Source organism: Pan troglodytes, chromosome 1 (genome assembly GCF_028858775.2).
Source record: "Pan troglodytes isolate AG18354 chromosome 1, NHGRI_mPanTro3-v2.0_pri, whole genome shotgun sequence".
NCBI lineage: Eukaryota > Metazoa > Chordata > Mammalia > Primates > Hominidae > Pan > Pan troglodytes.
In genome coordinates this window covers 111,758,847-111,769,953 of record NC_072398.2, presented here as the reverse complement: position 1 = coordinate 111,769,953, position 11,107 = coordinate 111,758,847, and the positions used below count along the sequence as shown (strand labels likewise).

Genomic DNA, 11,107 nt, shown 5'->3' with positions numbered 1-11,107 from the left:
TTATGTGTGGTTATTGGTCACAGGATGAGTGGGCGTCTCCACAGGGCCACCTCAGGACATGAATGCTGTCATCTCCCAGGGCAAGCAACACAAAAGAGAGCACCCACAATGGAAGACTAATCTTATTTATAAACTAATCTTAAAATGGACATCCTGTCACTTCTGTCATATTTTATTTGATAGAAGCAAGTCCCTAAGTCCAGCCCATACTAAAGGAGACATGACTACATAAAGATATTACAAATGTAGGGAATCCCCAAGAGCACCATGATTTCCAACCCCAACTGCAAGCTTGGGGTCCCTGAGACACTGTCATGTTTGACAATTTGTTAGAAGGACTCACAGGACTCACTGAAGAGGCACATAGGACAGTGTCCAGGAGAGTTTTTGGTTTTGTTTTTTTTTAACTTCAGCTGTTGTTTATTGATATATAGGTAGGCTCTATAGCAACAGGCCCGGAGGTGCTGCAGTAGTGGGGGAAAATGGAAGGTGGAGGGTGGAGTGTTTGCCACAGGACAGCTGAGTGGAGGGTGGGGACAGGCGCAAATTGGGGAGGCCCAGGGGTTTGGGGAAGCAAGTAAGGGCCAGGGCCAGAGTACTTAAATGGAAGAACTGCCCTGTGCCCTAAGGCCCCTAACTCTCGCTGGCTGTTTCCTGACCCCAGACCAGGGTTGGGAGTCCTCTGGGCATCTGTTTTCTAAAGGAACTGAACAGAGTACACACAGGAAAAGAAGCTGTCACCCTCTTGCCATCTGGCTTTTGGGGCCTCCAGTCCAGCATTCCTCCTTCTTCCCTTGATTGGGTGGGGCCACATGATGGGCAGCCAGGCTCTGGGCTGTCCCACCAGAGCAGGCTATAAACACAGCCATGTTTCAGCAAGGCATTTATCTTATTCCCTGGTGTCCCAGCCCACCAGTGCCACATTACAGCCCAGACTGAGCTCTACAAGCGTTGTTGGCCTAATGGATGGTTTGGGGAAAGGAGGTGGGACAGGCGCTGGAGCAGGGGCTTTGGGGTCCATCACCGCACAGGAACAACACGCATGGTGTTGGTGAAGCCAGAGCCAGGGCGCCACCCGGTCAGCACAATGACCACATCTCCCTTCTTTTTATTTTTATTTTTATTTTTATTTTTTTGAGACAGAGACTCGCTCTGTCGCCCAGACTGGAGTGCAGCGGTGCGATCTCAGCTCACTGCAAGCTCCGCCTCCTGGGTTCACACCATTCTCCTGCCTCAGCCTCCCGAGTAGCTGGGACTACAGGCACGCGCTGCCACGCCCGGCTAATTTTTTTGTATTTTTAGTAGAGACAGGATTTCACCGTGTTAGCCAGGATGGTCTCGATCTCCTGACCTCGTGATCTGCACGCCTAGGCCTCCCAAAGTGCTGGGATTACAGGCGTGAGCCACCGAGCTCGGCCCACGTCTCCCTTCTTAAAGAAGCCTCGGGCCTTGCCAACATTCAGGGCCAAGTTCACCCAGCGGTCCACATCCTCAGCCCTGGCCTCCTGGACTGGGTCCTTGCACAGCACAGGGAAGATGCCACAGTACAGGTGGGCCTGACTAGCTGTCTGGGGATTCCGTGTCACAGCAATGATGGGGGCACGTGGGCGGTATCTAGCCACCTGGTGAGCAGACCTGCCAGACTTGGTGAGGACGATTATGGCGCCACTGCAGCACTTGAAGGAGGCCTCGTTGGCACCCACGGCGGTGGCTTTCGTGGGGTCGCTAGTAATGGGCTCCAGGGGGCGGGAGTTCCTCAAATAATTGCAAGTGATAGATGGTGGCCTCTGCCTCATGGGCAATCAGGTGCTGCATGCGCCCAGCCTCCAGATAGTCCGCTTTGGCTGTTTCTCCAGACAGCATGATGCAGTCGGCTCCATTCAGTACTGCACTGGCCACATCACTGTCACAGATAGGCTTCCCAGCTCAGCTGCAACGCCCAATCATCATCCTCTGAGCAAGGAAGACCTTCTCTGCAGGAATCTCAATGCCTGGATTACCACGAGCCACCATGATCCCATCACTGGCCTCTAGGATTTCATCAAACCTCCGAACCCCCACATGATTCTCGATTGTGTTGATTATCTTGATGTTCTTTCGCTTCTCTCCCAGGGCCTCCCTAACTTCATGGACGTCAGATGCCTTGCGGATGAACGACGCAAACACCATATCGACATCCTGCTCGACCCCAAAATTCAGGTCCTGGATGTCCTCTGACACAGCAGGCAAGTCCACAGCAGCCCCAGGAAGGTTCACACCCTTCTTGCTGCCCGAGGAACCACCAGTTTCCACCTCCGTCACCAGGAAGTCAGCACCTTTCTGCTTTACCTGGAGAGAAATAAGCCCATCATCCACATAGATCTTGCTGCCCACTTCCATCACCTTGCAGATGTTCTTGTAGTCCAGCCACAGGATGTTCTCGTCACACTTTTTCATGTAGGTGTTATCCAGCATGATTTTGAGAGTGGCTCCCATCTTCAGCCCCACCTCCATGGTGCTGCTGCCCTTGATGAGCCCAGTTCGGATCTCAGGTCCTTTAGTATCCAGAGCCAAAGCAACAGGCCGGTAGAGGATGGGGTCAGCAGCAAAGCTTTCCGTGGCTGTGCACATGTTCTTGATGGTCTCCACGTGGTACTCATGAGTTCCATGAGAGAAGTTCAGACAAGCCACATTCGTTCCAGACTTAATCATCTCCTTCAACATCTCCACCGATTGGGAAGCTGGGCTAATGGTACAGATGATGCCAGTGTTCCAGGCTGAGATGGGTGGTGTGTGAATGTCCAGGTGGCACATGTGCTCCAGGAATGTGTCAGCCATGGCTGCATGTAGCTGCTGGGTCTGAATGAAGGCAGTCCCGGCTTCACTATGGGGCTTCAACATGGCTGCTGAGGTCCTCCAGTGCTGACCGATTTGGGCTACAATGCAAACGCAAAGAGGTCAGGAGCCCCGGGACGTGCAGCTGCTGTGCCCCAGGAGAGTTTTAAATGCAGAGCATCTAGTTGTCCTCTCCCAGTGGAGCTATTCTTCTCACAGTAACAATGTGTGATAATACACATGCAATATTCCCAGCCAGGGAAGCACCTCCAAGCCTTGGTGTCCAGAATTTTTATTGGTCATGTAGACGTGGCTGACTGCTTGTGTGGCTGACCTTCATGTCCAACCCCCTCCTGAGGTTGAGCTGACAATGCATGGTTCAGAGCCCCTACCATATATCACATTGTTAGCATAGACCATCTGGCATGGCCCAAGGCCCCCAGGTAAACAAAGAACATTCCAAGAGTTTAGAGATTACCTCCCAGAAAGTGAGAGTAAAGGCCAGATACTTCTTGGGGCAAGGTTAATCCTTTTGTTGCACAGGCATGAATACCAGGAGGTGAGGATCACTGGGTGCCACCTTTCAGGTTTCCTACCACACTCACCATTTAGAAAACTCCCCAACCTGAGCTTCTGATTAGCTTTTAAGTGCCTCATTCTTATTTTTAAATTATTTTATTTTATTACTTTTTTTTTAGAGACAGGATCTCGCTCTGTCGCTGGAATGCAGTGGTGTAATCATAGCTTGCTGCAGCCTCCAACTCCTGAGCTCAAGCGATCCTCCCACCTCAGTCTCTCAAGTAGCTAGAACTACAGGCATGCACCACTATGTCCAGCTTTGGTGCCTCATTCTTAAATATGGTTGGATGACCACCCATTTTAGGAAAGTCTCCAATATAAGAGAGAGGCCAAAACAAACCATGAGGGAAAAGGAACTTAAAAGGAAACAGACAATTGAGAAAATAAAACTAAACTAAAAAACTAACCAACCAACAAACAAAATAAGACAACCCCTACAATATTGCTGGAGAGATCGAATATTGGATCCATAAGACAAAGAACAGGCTAATGTAGAAAAGATAACAAGAAAGGGCCCTTAGAGGCTAAAACATGATAAATGAACTAAAAATTAATAGCTTGACTACATTTTGGGAAACCGGGAAGGGGAAATGTTTGTGTATTGATGTGTGTTGCAAGGGCTACGATCTAAGTTAGCTAAACCCTCATCATCCAAAGTAGTTAGTAAATCAAGGGTGGATTCAGGGCTTATGGGGCCGGGGGCATACATGATTTGGAGGATGCTTTTAAGATAATTTTTTTTTTTTTTGAGACGGAGTCTCGCTCTGTCTCCCAAGCTGGAGTGCAGTGGCCTGATCTTGGCTCACTGCAACCTCTGCCTCCTGGGTTCAAGCGATTCTCCTGCCTCAGCTTCCTGAGTAGCTGGGACTACAAGCGCGTGCCACCATGCTTGGCTAATTTTTTGTATTTTTAGTAGAGACTGGGTTTTACCATGTTAGCCAGGATGGTCTTGATCTCCTGATCTCATGATCCACCTGCCTCAGCCTCCCAGAGTGTTGGGATTACAGGTGTGAGCCACTGTGCCCGGCCAAATTTTTAAAAAAAATTATTTTTTAAGACAGAGTCTCACTCTGTCACCCAGGTTGGAGTGCAATGGCATAATTCTCCTGCCTCAGCCTCCTGAGCTGGGACCACAGACACACACCACCATGCCTGGCTAATATTTTTTTTTTTTTTATTTTTAGTAGAGACAGGGCTCTCAATATATTCCCCAAGCTGGTCTTGAATTCCTGGGCTAAAGGGATCCTCCTGCCTTGGCCTCTCAAAGTGCTGGGATTGCAGGCATGAGCCACAGCACCCAGCTGAATGCTCTGTAAGAAAATAAAATTCCAAATTCAATGGCTAAGAATAGGGCCTTGGAGAGGGCCCATGAAAATGAGGGACTCTGAAACTTAACCTTTATTAGCTTCACAATAAATCTCCCTCTCTAGCCAACAGAAAACATCTAAAATTGAAAAATCAGGAAATAAGAGTTTCAAAACTTTGTTTAGAAATACAAAGCAAGTTCCAAAAGAAAAATCTGAATGAGTTGAATGTTAGGGGTTCTGGGAATTGTGGTAGAATGTGATAGGCCAAAGAATTGCTCTTTCTTTTTCTTTTTTTTTTTTTTTTTAATTTGAGATGGAGTCTTGCTCTGTTGCCCAGGCTGGAGTGCAGTGGTGCAATCTCGGCTCACTGCAAGCTCTGCCTCCCAGGTTCATGCCATTCTCCTACCTCAGCCTCCCAAGTAGCTGGGACTACAGGCACCCGCCACCACACCCAGATAATTTTTTGTATTTTTAATAGAGACGGGATTTCACTGTGTTAGCCAGGATGGTCTTGATCTCCTGACCTCGTGATCCGCCCACCTCGGCCTCCCAAAGTGCTGGGGTTACAGGCGTGAGCCACTGCATCTGGCCAGAATTGCTCTTTGTTATAATAAGCCCTGAACACTATTTGACTTTTTGCCCTGTGCAAGGGCACTCCTGTTTAATTCATTTATTCATTTATTCTCTTTTAACCCATGCCCCAGTCCTTTGTTATAGCACTGTTGTAATGTGTTTAACGGTATTTAAAAAAAAATTTTTTTTTAATTTTTTGTAGAGACCAGATCTTGCTATATTGCTCAGGCTAGTTTTGAACTCCTGGCCTCACGCAATTCTCCTGTCTCCGCCTCCCAAATTGTGTTGGGATTACAAGCCTGAGCCACTAAGCCCAGTCTTAACGGCATTTTTTGATGAATATGGTGAAAGAGATTGACTGCTGACTCCTTCCCCTAAGATCAAACTTAAAGAAACTACAGGAATCCAGGAAATAACAAGCAAACTGTAAGAAGCTCCTGGATAGATAAAGGATTGTTTTGAACTAGTGTGTACGTGCATATTGGGGAAATTGAGGTGTAGTGGTTGCATCCTAGGACAGAGAGCATTGTCTAGGCTATGAGAGGGCAACTTGGACAAAAAGCTTTCTTTCCTCTCACCTGTGCAGCTCCCTGGCTTTGGAACAATCATCACCAGTTTGTTTTTTTGTTTTTTGAGACAGAGTCTTGCTCTGTTGCCCAGGCTGGAGTGCAGTGGCGTGATCTTGGCTCAATGCAACCTCTGTCTTCCAGGGTTCAAGCAATTTTCATGCCTCAGCCTCCCGAGTAGCAGGGGTTACAGGCATGTGCCACCATGCCCGGCTACTTTTTGTATCTTTAGTGGAGATGTGGTTTTACCATGTTGGCCAGGCTCGTCTCGAACTCCTCATCACCGGCTTTTACAACAGAAATTTCTACTGTCCAGATGGGGTAACTTCAACTTACAATGTCTCAACATTTTATGAGGATAACATGATCAGGTAATCATGTAATAAATAAATACATATATTTTCCTACATCACTTGGACTGTGCAGATGTCAATAAATACAGTTTTAGGAAAAAGAATGCATGGTCATGTCATGAGGACTTAAGGAACTGATGCCTTAAGAAGACATATTGCTTTCTAACAAGTTAAAAGAAGATGACTAGATTACTCCTGAATAGCAGAGAAAGTGAAGTTGAAGTTGGACAAAATGAATCTGCCCTGAAGTGGGTCTGAGAAGGAACCATGAAACTGGTAATCATGAAACGACAGGATTGATTGACTTATGAAGAAGAAACTGTTATTTAGGTAAGAATTCTACACAAAGAATTCTTAGAAATAATTACAAATAGCAGGGCGCAGTGGCTCACGCCTGTAATCCCAGCACTTTGGGAGGCCGAGGTGGGTGGATCGCCTAAGGTCAGGAGTTTGAGACCAGCCTGGCCAACATGGTGAAGCCCTGTCTCTACTAAAAATACAAAAACTAGCCAGGTTTGGTGGCGGGTGCCTGTAATCCCCAGCTACTTGGAAGGCTGAACAAGGGAGAATTGCTTGAGCCCAGAAGGTGGAGGTTGCAGTGAGCTGAGATCGTGCCACTGCACTCCAGCATGGGCGACAGAGAGAGACTCCATCCCCTCCCCCTGAAAAAAAGAATGAATTACAAATATTCTAAGTAAATAAGGATGTGTATGAAATTAAAACACAAAGTATATTCATAATATTGAAATATTAGAAATAACCTAATGTCTTTTAGAGGGAATGTTTAAGGCTTAGAACGAGCTTTGAGGAGAGTAATGTTAGCAACATGGTCTATTAGAAGTCCCTAGCACTCACCTTCCTCACAAAGACAGCCAGAACAACTAATAAGCAACTATATTTTCACAAAAATAACAGGGAGAGTTCTAGAGTGTATCAGAGGACTAATAGAAACCCTGGTGAGCACAGAAACTCGAGATGCCACTTGGAGAACAGAGAATGAGAGGAAATGCCAGGCCTCCACCACTGTATCCCCCAGCCGGCATCAACTAGGAAGGAGAACTTCCCCTTATGGTGAGGTGGTAAGTAAGGGGATTCCAGCAACCCCCATCAACACCTTGGACAGGTACAGACCTCACCACTGGGGCCCCTGCAGTCCTCATAGGCACTAAACCCAGCTGAGGGAGCTGCCTGGAATCCACATAACTGTGCTCCCCCCAGAGAAGGATCCAATACTGTGCCCCACTCACTGTTGCCCACATGAGGGACAGTTTCAGCCAAGGTCCTACATGATAATGGAATTAGAACTACTGCTGGAGTGTTTCTTGCTTCAGGGGTAAGCAGCCACTTCTCCCCATCATCTCTGAGGCTAAGCCACCACAAAACCACCCCAGCCTAGTGACCTGACAAGGTGGTGACTAGATCTTTCCACTGAGCAGGTATATCTCCTTGTAATCATTAAGTAATCTGTGGGTTAATACTTTGAGACCATGTGAATATCTTGTTCCCCATTAACCTTTCACTCAATGATTTTAGCATAAATTAATGGCCCTTGCCAAAATCAACTTTCACATTGGGGTTGTAAAACGGCAATCTTCCTAATTCTCTCATTTCTTTTTACATATTAGTTAGCATTTTTCTATAAGAGGTGTTTAGCCTTTCTTCTTTTCTCTATGCTCTTTAACTTTTTCAGTTTTGATGTCCCCTCCAAAGCAAACTCTGACACAAGAAACCTGGGCATGGGTAGGTTATGTGGGAGATGATACCAGAAAACACAGAGTTAGCAGGGCGAGTGACACAGGGCAGGGAGAAGAGCCAATAAGGGATATATTGAACATTTTGCTGTTGGCAACTGGGACTCAGTCTCAATGAAGCCGCGCTGAGAAACCACATGAAATGGTTCCGAATCTTCCCGATTCCATCATCCCTTGGTTGACTGCTTCTCCCAGGGATACCTATCCTCCAGCTTTCAAACTATGTCACCCAGCAGCCATGCACTGTAGGTGGTTCTTGAGAAAGACCCCAGACAGAGGAGAGAAACATAGGCCTTCAGGTCTGGGTGTTAGTAACTGTTGACAACTGCAAGAGAATTCAGGTAGGCTGAGGGGATGTGGAGTAGGGTCTCACAACATCTGCTTCTCTCTCCTTTTGATATTACTATGAAATCATGGAATTAAAAGTTTTAAAAAGCAAGTGTGTCATAATCCTTTACCATCATTATGCATTTTGATCCTCATATTGACCTTTGACCCTGGCTCCTTTGTCCTTTCGCAATGTTCCCAAGAGTCTTTAACACTTCCTTGTTTTCTGGCACAACCAAACATTCCAGGCTCACCTTGTACTTTTTCTACCCCTGATCTGGACTCACCTATTCCTCTAAAGAGTTCTGATTCTACAGCTCTGTTTTCCATGGTGATGAGATGTCACCTCCCCATATTGTACGATCCCTTCTTACGGGATGAGGGATTGGGTATGCTGCAAGCATTGGGCAAAGAAAATGAGGTGGCTTAATGTTGCTGTGTTTCAGCAGCTGAATGTTTTTATTATTTAGCTGTGTCCTTTTTGGTGTGATTTTTTGGGGGGTGGGAGGTAGGTATTTGGTACCATGTAGTGTTCTCTCTTCTCCCAAAAGGATGTGTATGTAACTTTTTTTCTTTTTAGATGAAGTCTTACTCTGTTGACCAGGCTGCAATATAGTGGTGCGATCTCGGCTCACTGCAACCTCTGCCTCCCAGGTTCAAGTGATTCTCCTGCCTCAGCCTCCTGAGTGGCTGGGATTACAGTTCCCTGCTGCAATGCCCGGCTAATTTTTGTATTTTTAGTAGAGATGAGATTTCCCCACGTTGGCCAGGCTGGTCTCAAACTCCTGACCTCAGGTGATCCACCAGCCTCGGCCTCCCAAAGTACAGGGATTACAGGCATGAGCCACCATGCCTGGCCAAGGATGTGTATATAACTTAAGAAAAGAAAAATGTAAAGTGTTGTAAATAAGATGGCTCATGAAGGTACAGTGAGACTGACCCCATCCTATATGCAGGGCTAGGCCATCCCTTTCTGCATGGTGAAGAGACATACATTTATTTATTTATTTATTTATTTATTTATTTATTTAGAGATGCAGTCTCACTCTTTCGTCCAGGCTGGGGTGCACAGTGGCGCAATCTTAGCTTACTGCAACCTCTGCTTCCCGGGTTCAAGTGATTCTCCTGCCTCAGCTTCCCAAGTAGCTGGGATTACAGGCGTGCTCCAGCATGCCCAGCTAATTTTTTTTTGGTATTTTTAGTAAAGACAGGGTTTTATCATATTGACCAGGCTGGTTTCGATCTTCTGACTTCGTGATCCGCCCACCTCGGCTTCCCAAAGTGCTGGGATTACAGGCATGAGCCACCACGCCTGGCCAGAGAGACATTTTTATACTGTAATGCCATGTAGGGCTAATGCCTTCCTGACCCCCAGCGGGGAATTGTTACCCAGATCGAATATATTTTATTATTAAATCTTGTGGCTTGACACATCTACTGATTAAAATGGATATCTTAATCTAGACTATTATTTTTGTCATATGGAATTAAATAAAATGCAAGATGTACTATTTTTTTTTTAAAGACAGTTCTGGGTCTTTAGAGTGAAGAATGGTATTTATTGTAGAAATTATTCTGGATTGTCCTTGCTTGTAGGCCTTTTTAGTGGGCAAAACTGGTTAACACACTTAAAAAACAGAACGAAACAAAAAGCATGAATTAACACTGACCTCCAATTCAAATCCAACATCACAAGGCCTTTCCTGACTTCCCCCATTCGATATTTGTATTTTCCATCTCCCACAAAATCCTAGCTCTCAGTATCAATCATTTGTTCTTTGATGTATCACACATGCAAAAGAATTTCAGAGTTGCAACACCGAAATCATTACCAGCAACCAATCTAAGTAACATTTTAAGATTTCACTGTAGTTCTTTTTGTCTTCAAATCCTATTTCCCTAAATGTGTACAGTGAAAACCTGTGCTCGAAGTTATTGAATTAATTCTTTTTCTCTCTGAGGTTATATTATCTAATATACAGCTAAGTTTATTTATTTTTTCAAGACGGAGTCTCACTCTGTCACCCAGGCTAGAGTGCAATGGCGCGATCTTGGCTCACTGCAGCCTCTGCCTCCCAGGTTCAAGCGATTCTCCTGCCTCAGCGTCTTGAGTAGCTGGGACTACAGGCACCCGCCATCATGCCTGGCTAATTTTTGTATTTTTGTAGAGATGGTGTTTCACCATGTTGGCCAGGCTGGTCTTGAACCCCTGACCTCAGGTGATCTGCCCCCCTCGGCCTCCCAAAGTGTTGGTATTACAGGCATGAGCCACCGCACTCAGCCTTTTTTTTTTAATTCAAATTTGGGGTACGCTTTTTAAAAATTCACACAATGAAGTATTATGTGGCCATAAAAAACAACAAGGAAGATTTCTAAGTACTGATGAGGAGTGAAAAATCCAAGTTGCAAAATGGTATACATAGCATGCTTCCTTTTGTGTAAGAAAGGAGAAATATAAATATGCACACTTTTTTATTTCCCCTAAAAAACCTCAATACATGCACACAGCAAGGATAAACCAGAAACTAATGAAAAAGGTTATTATAGGGATTGGTGGGAATAAAGTTTAGCAGATAAAGATAGGAGCAAAACATCTCCAAATATACCTTTGTATATTGTTTTGATTTCTGGATCATGTAAATGTTTTTTTTTTTGTTGTTCTTTTAGTGTTTTTTGTTTTTTTTTTTGAGACGGGTCTTGCTCTGTTGCCCAGGCTGGAGTGCAGTGGCACAATCTTGGCTCACTGCAACCTCCGCCTCCGAGGTTCAAGAGATTCTCTTGCCTTAGCCTCCCTAGTAGCTGGGATTACAGGCACATGCCACCATGCCTGGCTAATT

At 45.7% G+C, this 11,107-nt stretch overlaps 1 pseudogene; it reads right to left on the bottom strand.

Annotated features, from left to right (window-relative positions):
- Positions 1–1,010: 1,010 nt before the first annotated feature.
- LOC104002294 (pyruvate kinase PKM-like) lies at positions 1,011–2,903 on the bottom strand (annotated as a pseudogene).
- Between the last annotated feature and the right edge of the window lie 8,204 nt (positions 2,904–11,107).